The sequence below is a fragment of the Musca autumnalis genome, unplaced genomic scaffold (genome assembly GCF_047663935.1).
Source record: "Musca autumnalis isolate F117 unplaced genomic scaffold, ASM4766393v1 scaffold_5, whole genome shotgun sequence".
Lineage (NCBI taxonomy): Eukaryota > Metazoa > Arthropoda > Insecta > Diptera > Muscidae > Musca > Musca autumnalis.
In genome coordinates, this window is record NW_027412088.1 from 113,519,883 (window position 1) to 113,536,069 (window position 16,187).

General features: G+C 33.3%; 1 protein-coding gene across 1 annotated transcript in view; it reads right to left on the reverse strand.

The window, feature by feature from the left end:
• Positions 1-15,958: 15,958 nt before the first annotated feature.
• The window catches only part of LOC141386544 (integrin alpha-PS3-like), a 23,460-nt gene continuing 23,231 nt past the window's right edge, over positions 15,959-16,187 (reverse strand). Inside the window, exon 9 of the mRNA XM_073955205.1 lies at positions 15,959-16,187. This exon is cut by the window's right edge and continues 718 nt beyond it. The gene's annotated coding sequence lies outside the window, so the exon portion shown is untranslated.

Consider the following 16,187-nt stretch of genomic DNA (forward strand, 5'->3'; position numbering starts at 1 on the left):
CGTCTCGATACTTTACACCCATCCTGTATCCAACAAAATTACGAGTTGAGTATTGTGGTAATGGAATGGAAGTGCATGAAAAGAAATGTCCAATAGACAAAATGTACCAAGGGTTCTTCGTGGACTATATCTCGAAAGCCAATTAGACATTTATTTTGCTGAAAAATTGAATTTTTGTGCGTCAAAAACTGCTAAAATCTGCTATATGTATGTAGCATAACCACTTGAATTTCTTTGCCTATCAGTAACAAAGTTGTTGCTGTGATATTCATATTTACATATACAGATTAAAGTTATAACTAAAAAATACCATCAGTACTATGTGGATAATACTGTCCTGATAAGAAAACGCGTTTTTGATCCATTCGGTGAAAAAAAGTATGTTGATAAAGGGACATCCTATATCACTATGAGAAACTGATTTAAGAATTCAATCCTGGTCGACACTAGCCAAAAACGAAGGTCGTGAGGGTCGCCCAAAATCTACCGTTGTGCCAGAAAAAATAAGGCGTGCGAGAACGGATAATGCAAGATCGCCATGTCATACACCGTGAGATAGAGGCATCCTTGGACATTTCTTCCGCCAACTAACATTTGATATTGGATTTTTCTCGTTAGATCCAGCAAAATTGGACAATCGTTTAAAAAGAGGCTCTTGTGGATTGGTGCAAAGAAATTGTGAATAAATACGATCGCGATGGTTCAAACGACGTTTATAAGATCGCCGCTGACGACAAATCTTGAATCTATGCTTATGAGCCCGAAACGAAACAGCTATCGACGGTAGGAGTCCTCAAAGATGAGTCAAATCCAACGAAAGTTGTTCGTGAAAGAACCAGTTCGAAGCAAATGGTCGCCTGTTTTTTTCGGCAAAAATGGCCATGTGGCGACTATACAGCTTCAGAAATGTAGGACAGTTAATTCTGAGTGGTACCACAATTTGTTTGCCATAAGTCTCCTGAGAAATTGGAAAAACGAACAAGAGAAGACGTTTCATTCTGCATCATGACAATGTGAGCCCTTACACATCGATTCAAACCAGCGCCTGTTTGACTGGACAAAACGTGGAATTGAAGGTTCATCGGCCGTACAGCCCTGACTGGGGATCCAGTGACCAGAAGATGATGTAAAAGCGTTCAAAAACTATGTTTTTGAGGTGTCTAAATAGGAGTGAAATAAGGGATTCAACAATTGGTTTGAGAGCATGAAAAGTGTATAAATCATGCTGGAGACTACTTAAGAAAACATTAAAACTATTTTTGAAGGTAAAAATTCACGTTTTCATTGTTAGGCCAGATAGTTAGTGTTCACCCCTCGCACATATTTATACATACATATATGAATTTTTGGAAGGAAAAAAATAGAAAAACCTATTTGAAGACTTAAAAATAATTGTAAAATTATCTTACTCAAGGCTAGACTAATAACACAGGAAAATTTGGTATTACATTATATCTAGTTTTTATACCCTCCACCACTACTATGGGGGTCGCATCGAAATAATGGTCGTTAACCCATACTTATATATACCAAAATTATTGTCTCGAAGAGATGAGGCGATCTGGCCATGTATGTCCGTCCGTCTGTCTGTCTGGTTGTTGATGAGGGTTCCGGAGGGGATGAAGCCTATTGATTTTGGTGATGGTCGGATAATATTTAGGTGTCGAAATTGGCAAAAAAAAACTTATTTGGAGAAAAAGTCAAAGTTTTTTCCAAAGCAAATATCTCAACTTCCATAAGGGGTGTACCAAAAGCAAATGCTAATGAAAGTAGAAAATATCACCTTTCTAACCGTGTAAAGGAGGTTGTCGTAGGTGGGCAAACAACGAAAATATCGCAATATCCGCAAATTAAATCCAACTTTTCAATTTGGCGATTTTAATTATAATGACGAATATCACAGCTTTGGTTAGCGACTTTCCAAAAGTAAAGTCTGGCTATGAAAGTAAAAAATCCCATCTTTACAATGATGTTGCGTAGGTGGCCAAATAACGGAGATATCGTAATAGTCGGTAATACATCCCATTTTTGCATTTGTTTAGGTAACCACGCTACAGGTCGCAATTTTGATCGGATCGTCATCAAATTTTGGGTGTTGGTGAGGGTTCCGGAGGGGAAGAAGCCTATTGATTTTGGTGATGGTGGGATAACATTTAGGGGTCCGAATGGGTAAAAAACTTGGAGAAAAAGTCAACGTTTTATTTCAAAGCGAATATCTCCGCTTGTATATGGGGTATATCAAAAGCAAAACCTGCTAATGAAAGTAGAAAATACACCTTTGCAACGATGTAACGTAGGTTGTCGTTGGTGGTCAAACAACGAAGATATCGAAATAGCCGCTAACCCTTTTCAAATTTGCGATTTTAATAATAATGACGAATATCACAGCTTTAGTTGGAGCCCTTCAAAAAGAAAAGTCTGACTATGAAAGTAGAAAATCCCATCTTTACAATGATGCAAAATAGGTTCACGTAGGTGGCCAAATAACGGAGATATCGCAATAGTCGGTAATACCTCCAATTTTTTGTAATCACGCTACATGTCGCAATTGATCGGATCGTCACGAATTTTTTGGGTATTGATGCAGGACCCTGCGAGGAAGAAGCCTATTAAGTTTGGTGATAGTCGGACAATATTCAGGAGTTAAGATAAGCAAAAAGCTTATGTGGAGAAAAGTCAACGTTTTTTTTCTTATGCGAATATCTCCGCTTCTGGTTGGACTATTCCCGTCAATGGAAGAAGAAACGATCTCCTTTATATTGATGCAAAGTATGTTGGCGTAGGTGGGCAAACAACCGAGATATCACAAAAGTCAGTAAAATATTCAATTTTCCATTTTTTGTAATCACGCTACAGTTTGAAATTTTGATCGGATAGTCACGATGGTAGATGGGGGCCCCACAGATGGGGTAGATGGGGCCCCACAGAGGAAGAAGCCTGTTGATTTTTGTGATAGTCGGATAATTACCTTTACATTGGTGTAAAGTAGGTTGGCGGAGGTGGTCAAACAAGGGAGATACCACAATAGTTGATAGTGGTGTAGGGTATCACATGGCTGGCCCCGTCTCGACTATAGCCTTTGCGCACTTGTTAAATTTTCTGTTAACCTTAATAATCTAGTATCTACTGTCTCTATATTAGCTAGTTTATGTAATCTTGCTGTAGAGTAGTGCCAAGGTAAATCGTATATAAGTTTTAGTAACTTATTTTGAGCGAATTGCAACTTTTTAGTATGTGTATTTGCGCAGCGGACCATACAGGTGCTTCATAGAACGTAATCCAAAAACGAGTTAAATTCACTATATCTATCTCGAAAAAAGTTTAAGCACCAAATGCATTGAAGTTCAGTAATGCATTATTACATTTTATTTGTTATAATGGCATTTACGCTTTTCGTTAAAACTTATTAATAGTTTTAATCTAATTTAAAATCAATATCAAACCATTCTGGACTCATTTGTTATCAAATCGCTATATTTCAGAGCATTGAATGCACCTTTGACAACATTGCATTTTTTGTTTTTCTTTATAAATTGTATCTATCGGCCAATAGAATATGTGGCCATTTGCAACGAATTCGCGAAAGTTACAGACTTTTTTAATGACTTTGCCTGTGAGAATTGTTTTCCATAAATATTTATACAAACGAAGCAAATTTAAATTTTGAAATAGAAAAAAATATAAAAAGTGCTTTTTGTAATCGCAGTCGGTGCGGAAACTTTTTCACAGAAGTCATCAGAAAAAGTTTCCCCACATGGTACTGGGGTGGTATTTTTTTTTTTTTTTTTTTTTTTTTTTTTTGTTATAACCCTACTGTACATGTTGAGTGTGGTTTACAGCCAGTTTCTGTATGTCGAAAGAAGAATTTGTGCGAATGAAACACGACCCAACTTTAGTTTTCGAAATAATTTTAGCTTTGCTTTTGCTTCAAAACGAAAAACAAATTTAAAAAGCATACAAGAGTTTGGACGTGTTTCTTTCGCACATATTCTTCTTTCGACATACAGAAACAGGCTGTTAATGTGTCCTTTAAGTCTTATTAGTTTGTACGCGATTTGTAAGGAAAAAGTTCCATATTTTTAATTGTATTTAGACTTTTGTTATATGTTGTACATATATATTTCGTGTCTTGAGTTCATACATAATAGGGTCAGTTTATTCCGCAGTTTTAAAATGTACATATTCAAAATTAAACAGCCGGTTTCTGTATGTCGAAAGAAGAATGTGTGCGAATGGAACACGCCCGAACTTTAGTTTTCGAAATAATTTTAGCTTTGCATTTGCTTCAAAACAAAAAAACAAATTTGAAAAACACACAAGTGTTTGGACGTGTTTCTTTCGCACACATTATTCTTTCGACATACAGAAACAAGCTGAAAGTGTTTCTAACAGCCAGTTTCTGTATGTCGAAAGAAGAATGTGTGCGAATGAAACACGTCCAAACTCTTGTGTGTTTTTCAAATTTGTTTTTTGTTTTGAATAAAAAGCAAAGGTAAAATTATTTCGAAAACTAAAGTTTGGGCGTGTTTCATTCGCTCACATTCTTTTTTCGACATACAGAAACAGGCTGTAAGACTTTATATTTTTGCGCGAAAAAATTGTATGGCCTAGTGCATAAGTGCATGTCCTATAGCGCCATCTTTTTGTTAAGTTTGACATGGTTATTGACGACTTGGCAAAGAAGAATGAAATAGTGAGCATGATTTAAGGCGGAATTGTAAAATAATGAAAATGTGGATAATGCCGCGTTTTTTCGCAAGCTAATACGTTTTTTACATTAGCACGAAAAACAGGTTTTAGGGCTGTTTCGTCATTTATTTGCTAAAACAGGCAACATTAAGATTAGATTTGGAAAATATGTGTTACGTGATAATCAAAAATAATGAGTTTTAATTTCTTTTATTAACCAATCATATCAACTTTATGTTAAATGAATACTATTAAAGTTGTTAAGAACGGGCTCAACAAGTATGGTACCTAAACCACAACCCATACACATTTTCTTTTCACGTATTTTTTTTTTAGAGACGGTTCGGAGAATTTTGCGACATCCTCTTGCATACCTACACTAACCTACTTATTATCTATGTAAAGGTGAGAATAATTAGAAGCGGTGATATTAGCGCAAGGATACACTTTTTCCAATTTCCTTTAACCACCTAATGAAATCCTATCATCACCAAAATGAATAAGCATGAATAGATTTCTTCCATCAGGTACTCTGATCTATATAACTTTACTGATGATACCATCAAAATTCCTACTAGAAGCGTGATGGCAACGTTTAGATGGACAAACACACTAAAATACGGATCGACACGATTACCACATAGTGGATTATAACAAGAAAGAATAAGTCGGTTTGCGCTCACTTTCTCGTTTGTATTCGCAATGTCCTTTAAAAAGAAGGAAAAAAATTCCTATTGGAAGTCCTTCTTTGTTCCAAAGACAAATTATTGCGGGGTTCCCTGCTAGATTCATAATTTATTCGTCTCTTCTGCTTTTGTTCAAAGAATAATCGGCAAAAAATGTTTTTTTGTACATTAGACCTTTTAGCAGAGGTAGTGCAAACTACTAAACTAACGGCTGTATCTCGGAAACTTATTCGAAGTAAAGCAAAGTTGTGGCAAGAGACCAGATGAAAATAATCTTAACGGAAATCACTGCAGTGGAACACATATTATTTCATAAAAAATTGTTAATATGGTTTTTTTTTTTCAAATTTTCATTGCTGGATGCATATATCCCTACGCCAGTAAATATACTTTACATAGGAGCAATGTAATACAAGTTAGATGACAATATGAACAAATAATTGTTTCATCAATGTCCAGACGAATCGGAAAAACAGAAACTTTAAATTTTGGATGAAGGACACCCTTTATCCGAAGGTGTCAAATAAGGATGGGTGTATGAAAATTCATATTAAAAGGGTAACAAAAGTACTATTTAGGAACGATTGAAGGATGTTTGCTTTCTTTTATTCAGGACTTTTCATTACTTAATTCATTGTTAATAAAAATAAGTTAAAATAACGTATTGAGATTTTTTATTTAACTCGACATTTTTTAATATGAATTAATTTACTTTAGCTTCACTTTGAGTAGTTATCTTGAAAAAAGTACAACTGTAAAATTGCTTAAAATATTTTGTAGAAAAAAAAACATATCTAACTCACCTAAATGTTTTTTTCAAACATGATATAAATGTAAAAAAATATATGTATTTTTGTAGAATTTTTAGCAAATTTTAACTTAATAAAATACACGATCATGACTACTTCATCTAATCCTAAAACTACTCACAAGGAATATATTAAAAAAAAACTAATAAAAGTTAATTATTTAAACGCCAAGCAAGTCATATCTCATACGCAAAGGATCTGAAAATCAAAACGAAAAATAAAAAACAAATACAAATTTTGAAATTTGTACACATAAATATGAAAATATTTAACATGGATTACATAAATAAGAAACAAATGTCGTTATACAGAAGAAATACATTTATTGTACGTTACTTTATTTTCGTTGAGATTTTAATAAAAGTATATCAAATTTGAAATATTTAAATGTCTTTTTTATTGTTTTTCACACAGTCACAAAATAATAGATCCCTAAAGTATGCTACAGAAATACTTGGTTGAAAATCATTGAGGTGCACCGCGATGTATTAAAAATTTTTGCTCACAAACAAAAATTACGTCCTTATTAAAACCGTTTAGTCTTAAACGCCAAAGAATGACAATGTATGGTAAAATAGATACAAATAAAAAGCGTTAAAATCCTAATTTCTTAACCATCCACCAAGAAATATTCCCAGGTTATATGCAATAATTAATTTTCTTTACATTACGAAATACCAGTACCCACAATTTTGGATGGAATTTTGACCACTGGGAACCTAATTTTAGCTAATTCGGGCAGCCAACAATTTGAAAATATCTAAAATCGGGTTCCGTTATACCACATCGCGGGTCTAAGTCCACAATTATTGATGGAGAAGTTATTAACCACTTTGAACCATAAATTCCAAAGGATATCCAATCTTGCCCAAAAATGTAGATAAAAACTAACAAAAACCTGAAATTGGTGGTACCGTTTTATGGAGGCCATAGCAAAACGTGGACCTATGCTTACAATTTCGTTAAAAACATGTAGCAAAAATGCTCAAAAAACGTAAAATCGGGAGGTACATTTACATAGGGGGGCTATACCAAAACTTGGACCTATGTTGAACATTTTTCTTGTAGAAGCTGTGTGACCAGTGGGAACGTCAAATATTAAATTACAGCTAGTTCCGACAAAATATGCAGCTAAAATACTAAAATCCGGAAGTACCGTTATATGGGGGCTAAATACTTCGTTTCATTTCAAAAGTGTAATAAAAAGAATCCACGACAATTCTGAATGGTTTATATTAACATTTTGATATAAATTTGTTCTATTTTAGAGGATTTTCAAAATGTATTTATGTTTTTTTCTGAGAAAATTTTAAGAACGACCCTATTATTCAATATTTTCTTTGACATTACATTTTTAATAACAACATTTTTTTTTTTTTTGTAAATTTGTTAGTTGTTGTAATGTATGCATCTACCTTATATAAATGTGCCTTGGAAGACGGTATAAAAAGAACAACAAACCGTTTATCTATATTAACAAAATAATAAAATTGACTTACTGATTGATTCATCAACGCCCAGACTATAATCTTGAAATTTTGGGTAAGGTCACTCTTTGTCCGAAGCTAATTTGTGGAAATTCGCGCTAGAACGGTACGAAAAGTACTTAAAGGATGGCGAACCGGAACTAAATGTGTACGAAAAGTACTAAATTTGGTACCATTTGGTATTATGTGAACAGATAGAGCTAAAAACTTGAAATTTAGAGTGAGAATCAAGGTTGAGAAGTAGGGTTGATATAAGGAGGGAAGTGTGTACTCATGTATACTAAATGGTACTTAATTTGGTAGCATTTGGAGTTGGAGGAACGGATAGAGCTGGAATCCTGAAATTTGGAATTAAGATTAGTGGTGGAATGTAGGATTGCGATATGGAGGTAGTTTTGGAAATTCGCACTTAGGTATACGAAAAGTACTGAACGGTAATAAATTTCGTACAATTTGGATTTTGGCGAACGGATAGAGCGTGAAGCCTGAAGTTTGGAATTTAGCTTACTACTGGGGTGTAGGATTGAGTTATGGAGGCAGTTTTGGTAAATCGCATTTATGTGTACAAAAATTTCTGAATGGAATTGGAATTAAGATTACTTTTGGAGTGTAGGATTGAGATATGGATGTAGTTTTGGAAATTTTAACTTATGTGTATTAAATGATATTAATATTGGGACAATGTGAATTGTGGAGAACGTATTTGGATTTGGGTGAACTGGAATCCTGAAATTTGGAATTAATATTATTGTTGAAGTGTAGGATTGAGAAATGGACGTAGTTTTGGAAATTCGTACTAAATTGTACTAAGTGGTATTCAAAAGTACTGAATGGTACTAAATTTGGTACAACTTGGATTTGCGTAAACCAACAGGGGTGGAATTATGACATTTGGAATTAACATTACTTTTGGAGTGTAGGAATGGGATATGGAGAACGAATTTGGATTTGGGTGAATTGGAATCTTGAAATTTCGAATTAATACTTTTGTTAGAGTGTAGGATTGACGAGTGGATGTAATGGATTTGGTTTTCTAAATACGTACCATAAGTACGTACTTTTAGTACTTTCCGTATCTTAAGTACGAAAAGTACTAAATGGTATAATATTTCATATAGGTTGTAAGGACAGTAGTTGAGTTGTGGGATATGATATAAAGGACACCGTTGGTTGAGATGTGGACTTGGTTTGGGAAATACTTACTTTTTGATATAGAATATAAGATTGGGTTTTTGTATTAGATTGTAGAAATACATACATACAATAAGTGTACGAAAAGTACTAAGTGATACTAAATTGATTTTGGAAATACGTACGTATTATAAGAGTACAAAAGGTGCTAAATTTAGAAGTGGGTGTACGTATAGAGTTGAAATTAGGGTCAGTGTTGATGTGTAGTGTTGAAATGTGGAGGCGGTTTATACGAAAGATACTGAAATTTGGTGTTGGATGTAAATTTCGTGTAGGGGTAAAAGTGTTATTCTGAAACTGGGCGTTAGGGTCACAGTTGATGTGATGATTTAAAAAATGGAGATGGTTTTGGAAATGCCTACAATAAGTGTACGAAAAGTACTGAATGATATTAAATTTAGTATTCGGTGCAGGGAAGAGGTGTAATTCTGAAATTTGGTATTCGGGTGTAGCGTATCACTAATTGAATAAGAAGGAGATGGATAACTAGGCATGAAAGGAGAAGCTGGAGCACGTCTAGATCCGGCCTTATTACTCGCGGGTATCGGTGTGGGTTCTAAGCTTCTATGCCCGTCCTTCAACTACATAAAATTATTTTAAAGTACGTGCTCTCTAGATGAGAAAAAGAGGTAATAGTGCATTATAGAAAGTTTCTTCAATGGTCATGTAAGTTCATGTGGACGACTAGATGGTATGCGTCCATATTGCCCGCTCAACCTGGTCACAGTCAGGATTAGCCAAAAAAGAAAAAAAAAGAATCTTAAGACGTGACCCCACATCTTGTCAGTAGCCCCTTTACGCCCTTATGCTAAGGAATCAGACAAGAAATTGTTTACATAATGCAATACATAATGCTTTTATTAACAAACTTCATAGTATCCAAAAATATGCTATAGACTAATTTCACTTAAAAATCTTTATGAACTTAAACCAACTATTTAATAATACTAAGACGGTTAGCCTAAAAGTGAGATCTATTATTCCATTTATATTCATTGGGAGTAACAGAACTGAACTTAATGATGGACTTAAGTTGATAATCAAAAGCAGCAATTGCTGTGCACCAAGTTTAAATATCTATATTTACGCGAGACCCACCTTAATGTATCTAATGGTCTGCTTAAATCAGTGTCGCCCATAATATTTCCATCAATACTAAAGCATGTGTGTATGCATGGGTGAAAAAAACAACAACCACATGATGGTCATCGTTTGTTTATATACACGTATACTGTATGTGAGAGAGAGAAGCAAATGCAAAAACAACTCAGTGGGCGCCCTCACTATACAAAGAAGCACGTCCCTGGCTTAAATATACAAGTTTGAATACCAAATGTTTATAAAAACAAAGCTGACTGAGAATATGTAAATAGATCAAAGGTATAATCACTTCACCAAGAGAATACACAATAACATAGCATGTGATGAGAGAGTAGAAAAAATATATAGAGAAACATAATTACTCACACTTACATTGATGTTATCCGCTCGCTCCCACGTAGAAAGGCCTTTCGGTGTGAACAGCTGGCTGTAACCGCATAGTTAGTTTACAAAAATTACAACAATGGTTCTATCTCTCTTATCAACAATGTTGCTAAACATGTGGGTGTAATAATCAGCAACACGCTTATCATCAACTCGCTAAGCAATGAAAGATACATAAAACATTGAAACTTAGCTAAGCACACAACCACTGTTATTTTGCAGAATTAATGTAATTCTCTGCCGATCATGAATATATTGATGTATGTACGTAGGTATATTAAGGCACTTGTATGTTGATTTGTGTGTTTAGCCAGTTCACTATGTATGTACGTAGGTATATTAATGCTTGGTTTACATTTGTCGTCATTTCGTGATTTCGAAGACGTTTCGTGATTTCACGCGGAATCAAGCAAAATTTATCATGATTTCGCATACAAAAATGAAATCATCTCATTTCGTGATTTCAGCAAAATCGACATCGAAATCACAGTACACATGATATACAACCCTGAGTTTACCTAAAAAAATACCAAAAGTTGCAACACTTTTCACGTATCACAATAAACAAGGTAGATGGTAAATTGCTGCAACAAAAAAATTAGTATCAAAATCTGTAAACAATGTGAAAAAATATTAAATTACTATGTTACAATGCTATTTTTCATTGTGTTCCCGTACTTTTTTAATGGTAATATTAGAAAAAAGAGCGAATTGTCAAAAATTGCTTCGGCATACAAATTTCTTTAAAAATGCGGGAAGGGAAAAATGACGAAAATTGCAAAAACTCTAGCATAAATGTCAAAATCAACGTATCAGATATCGTATTTAGATGCCAATGAACATGCTGATAGTTTCTACTAGCTTTTTTGTATCAAAATTTATTATGATATCTCATTTTTTATTTTTTCATTTATTAGTACTATACACAATTAATACGATATATAGATAATTTTACGATAATTTTCGAAATAAAGTTGTTAAGTTTTATATTGTCGTATATTTTTGATGACTAATTCAATTTACAACTTGTTTTGAAAATTCATGTTCCATCAGCTGCGCATATGCATCTACCTTGGTTATTGTGATATGTTTGAAATCAACAAAAAATAAATGTAAACATAGGGGTGTATTTCAGGATTTTGTGAAATCCAGTGGATTTTGGAGCGCAAGTGTAAACTTGGCATAAAGCACTTGTATGTTAATTTGTGTGTTTTTTTTTTTTTTTTTTTTTTTTTAGCCATTACATTGAATGAAGGCACAAACTAAAAAGGAAAAAAAAATGTGACTTTGCGCAATCAGAACTATAGTGGTTCAAATCATCAGCAGAAGAATTAGAAATCATGCCAACTATAAAATAAGTAAATATTGTGATAAACAAGTAAGCTAGGTGAGAGCATGCTAGCCTTTAATAGGAAACTTGTACTGCTTCTGCTTCATTGGCAGATTAATTGTTCTACTGATGTTTCGAGCACTTTTTAAACACCTATATTCTAGCTTAAAATACACTTTAATCACTTCTTCCAAAAATTTTGGGCCGCTTCAAATGATTTCTTTTTTTTCACCAAGATTGTGTTTCATGATTTGCTCACTGGTTGCTTTTTATTTCTGCTGGGTATAGGCTTGGATTCTGGTTATTACTGGATAAATTTTTCATCAGTTTGGAGGAGCTTAAATATTTCTTGGATCGATGATATGAATTTTTCTTTGATATTTATTTTTTTGCTGTTTTTACGCCGGAGTATTTGCTGTTTTTACGTCGATTTGAGGCAGTGGAGCAAACTTTTCACGCAACGTGCAAATATTAGACCACAAATGAATTCTGTCGATCGACCGTTTGCAGAGATCTTAGGTGATGACTAGGCATCACAAACCGGTATTTTCTGTTTCCTTTACACGCTTAGATGTAGCAATTGGTGCCAACTCTGTATAATGAGAAAAGGTAGAAAACAGCTCTCATTTAAATTGAGAATTATCAAACAATAATTGGAATCATTACCGTTTATTCGAGGTGGCCCCAGTGCAAATAAATATAATTGTCCACAGAATTATCTAGTGTTTTATCTTGCTAGGGGCGCTCATAAGACGTTTTTGCATGCCACCAAATGAAATATCTTAGCATGCGTGGCAATCTATGGGTTTTAATATTTAGGTAAGACTATTCAAAAGCGATAGTTCAACTAAAGAAACTTACCGCAAAAAAAAAAATATTAAAAATCTCTGTGGTTGCAATACAATGTGGTTATGAAAAATCCAATGCACAAGAAAACTATTCAGGATTATTATACGAGTTTAACCTTTCTTTAGTTACTTATGACGACAAAATGGTCGATAAAATTGATTTTTGAACCCATCAAGCCTCTTTAGATACCAAATCCATTTAGGGACAAAAGAATAAAACTAGCTAACTGTCAACTAGCCGATAAATAACAAGCTTTCCAGCCCGTATTCTCTCAATAGATGGCGCTAAAGATATATATATCATCCAACAAATCATAGCATGCCTCATTTCGGCAGAATAAGTAGACGAATTGAAAGAAAATGACTTAAAATTTTAAGAAAAACCCAATTCTGGCAAGCACCACTCTACACGGGTCACTGTTGCACAGTGGATCCACCCATTGGCCAAAAATAAAAAAAATGTATGTCAAAATTTTGGTACAACATCTGGCAACTCTGACAGCTATGACATGGACCTTTTTAAAAATATATTAGTTTTTGTTTCATTCGAACGCGATCTTCTTAAGAAAAGCTTCAAAAGTCGGAACATTTGACTAATATTTTTTGTTGTGAATACAACCTATATTTTAAGTGCAAGTAAATATATTCAAAATATCGCGAAACTAATATGTATAGCAAAATATAATAGTGGATTTTGAAGGAGGAGGAAATAGCTTAATTTTCATTAAAAAATAGTATTTTAGAGTGTTGTGGAATTCTAGTTAGCTGCATATTTTCTTAGTGTATTTTGTAATGCCAATTCGATCATATACTTAAATTTGACCTAAGGTTTTAGTCATGATGCACACCAGTGCCCACCTCGGGAATAATTTTCCAAAGTAGGTCATGGGTTTAAGATTATTCAGTATTAAAATCAGCTGCCATCTAGTGCCAAACTATAAATGGTGGGTCGCTGACTAAAGCTGCCCTAGAATAGTGTTTCTATGGATATATTAGCGTATAACTCTGTTTTCTGACCACGTACATTAACATAATTGGCATCAGTGGCAAGATGAAGAAATCTTCTTCCAAATTAGTCTTACGTTGGCGGTATGTGCCCTCCAGGAAGAACGCTATAAGACCTACATTAAAAATTTTACCAATTTTCAGAAAAAAATATTGATTTTTTAATCCGCTAAATTGGTTGGATTTTATGTTGTTTTGGGGATTGCTTTGTTTCCCCAAGCCTATTTTTGCATCATGAAATAATCGGGACCTTTGTTCATGTCATTTTGTATTAACAGCATAAAACAATTCTTACCGTATACCCCCTCCAGAAGGGTAAGTGGGGAGAATGTCACGCTCGTGGTTTTTTAAAACACTCTTCGCAGCAGCACAAAGCTGTAATCGGCGCACTGGCTTCATTTTTACACTCTAAATATTTTTGGCCACTTCCTCCATACAAGTGGATCCACTGTGTGTTGGTGTGTTGGGTTGAGATATGGAGTTGGTTTTGAAAATATGTACCATAAACGTACGAACGAAATAAATTGTACAGAAATTGGTCTTTCTGGAATTCTAAAATTTTGTATAGCTAGAATTCTAAACTCTGGTGTTATAGTTGAGACAAGGAGGTGGTTTTTTTACACTTTATATAGTATTGGGTGAAGGAATAGATCTGGAAAATGCGTACTATAGACTCCTTTTCATGTCAATAGCACATTTCAAATTGCTTTTTGTTACTTCATTTTAGTCGATATCCGTGAAATAACCTCGGGAATGTTTATAATCTTATGAAGTATCTTTCAACAAAAAGTTTGGCTTCGATAACGTACCGTTATATTTTTTTTTAATTTTCTTTCAAAAAGTCCAAAATTTGTACGATTTAAAGTGTTTCATCGGAATAGCACATTCTTTAATAACTTGGATAAAAACGCAAATTTCGAATGCTTCTGTTACTATTCTTTAAAATTGGAGCAAATAAAAGCTATTTTTAATTTAAAACGCTAAAATTGGTCCAACTATGACTTTAATACCGGGAAAATAAGACCTTATGAAAGCTGTGGACCTTAATTGTCTATAATACGTTAAAAATTCGGCATAAGTTGGCAGTTTCTTTTCAGATTTATAAAGATTTAATGAAAAATGAATGATAAAACACAAATGGTGCAAAATAAACTTGAGCTTCTACTGAAATTTGTGTACATTTCTCTCTGAAACTTCAAATTCCAATGAATCCTATTGCATAATAGGGTTCAGCGTTGGCCTTAAGATAACTTAACGGTTAAAATATTGGACGATTTTTATTGCTCTAGGTCTGAGCTAATATACTATGAAGAAAAAATCAGATCCTTCCTATACACAGAAAGAAAATAGGTTGGATTTTCTGAGCTAACTATCATGAATATTATAAGGAAAAGCTAGTTGTCGTTTCCCGAAACAAATAATCATTATTTGCAGGTTTCCGACGGCAAAACCTATTACTTCTTGCATCTCTGAAAAGAGAAGAACTAATAAACCATCAATACTGCGGAGTTGATCGCCTCATGGAATTGAAAGAAATATTGCTGTACTAAATTTACGAATATTTCCAGTTTATGTCTGCTCCATAAATTCAAACTATTTTCTTTCTGTGTTTTTTCTTTATAGTATGTTGGCCCAGATCCAGAAAAATAACAATCACCTGATATTTTAATGATTAAATTATCTTAATGCTAACATTGCGCAGTATTACGTAATAGGAGTCGTAGAAATTTGAAGTTTCTCGATCAAAAATACCCAATTTTCAGTAGAATTTCAATTTATTTTGCGTCATTTCTCTTCATTCCTTAGTTTTTCTTTAGTTTTTTTATAAAGCTAAGAAAAAACTGCCAACATATGCCAAATTCATAAGGTCTTATTTTCCCGGTATTAATGTCATAGTTCGACCAATTTTAGCGTTTTAAATTAAAAATAGCTTTTATTTGCTCCAATTTTAAAGAATCGTAAAAGAAGCATTCGAAATTTGCATTTTTACCCATGTTATTAAAGAATGTGCTATTCCGATGAAACACTTCAAACCGTACAAATTTTGGACTTTTTGAAAGAAAATTAAAAAATAAAATTATAACGGTACATTATCGAAGCCAAACTTTTTGTTGAAAGATACTTCATAAGATTACAAACCAAGATATATAAACATTCCCGAGGTTATTTCACGGATATCGACTAAAATGAAGTAACAAAAAACAATTTGAAATGTGCTATTGACATGAAACGGAGTGTATGTGTAAAAAAGTTCCTGAACACTGTGAAAAATTTAGGTTGAAATTGTATTAAATCGTATATGATTACATATGATTTCTGAATTTCTATGCAATATTCTTAATTTCAGGATATTATTGAAATTAAAATTGAATGAAAATTATGATATTATTATATAATAATGAGCATTTTAAACAATTTGGGTTCAACATTTAAATTCAATTACAAAAATTAGTTTTATTTCTTAAAATAATTTACAAAAGTTAATTTTAATTAAATTAACACTATAAAAAAGTTATAGATAGGTACATACATTCATATGGCAGCAAAGCAAAATATATTTGGTATTTTCAGTTGCCGAAAAGCAAATTCGGTCATATTGTGATGTAGTAAATGATATACATATGTAAAAAACAATAAAACAACATACATTTAAATAA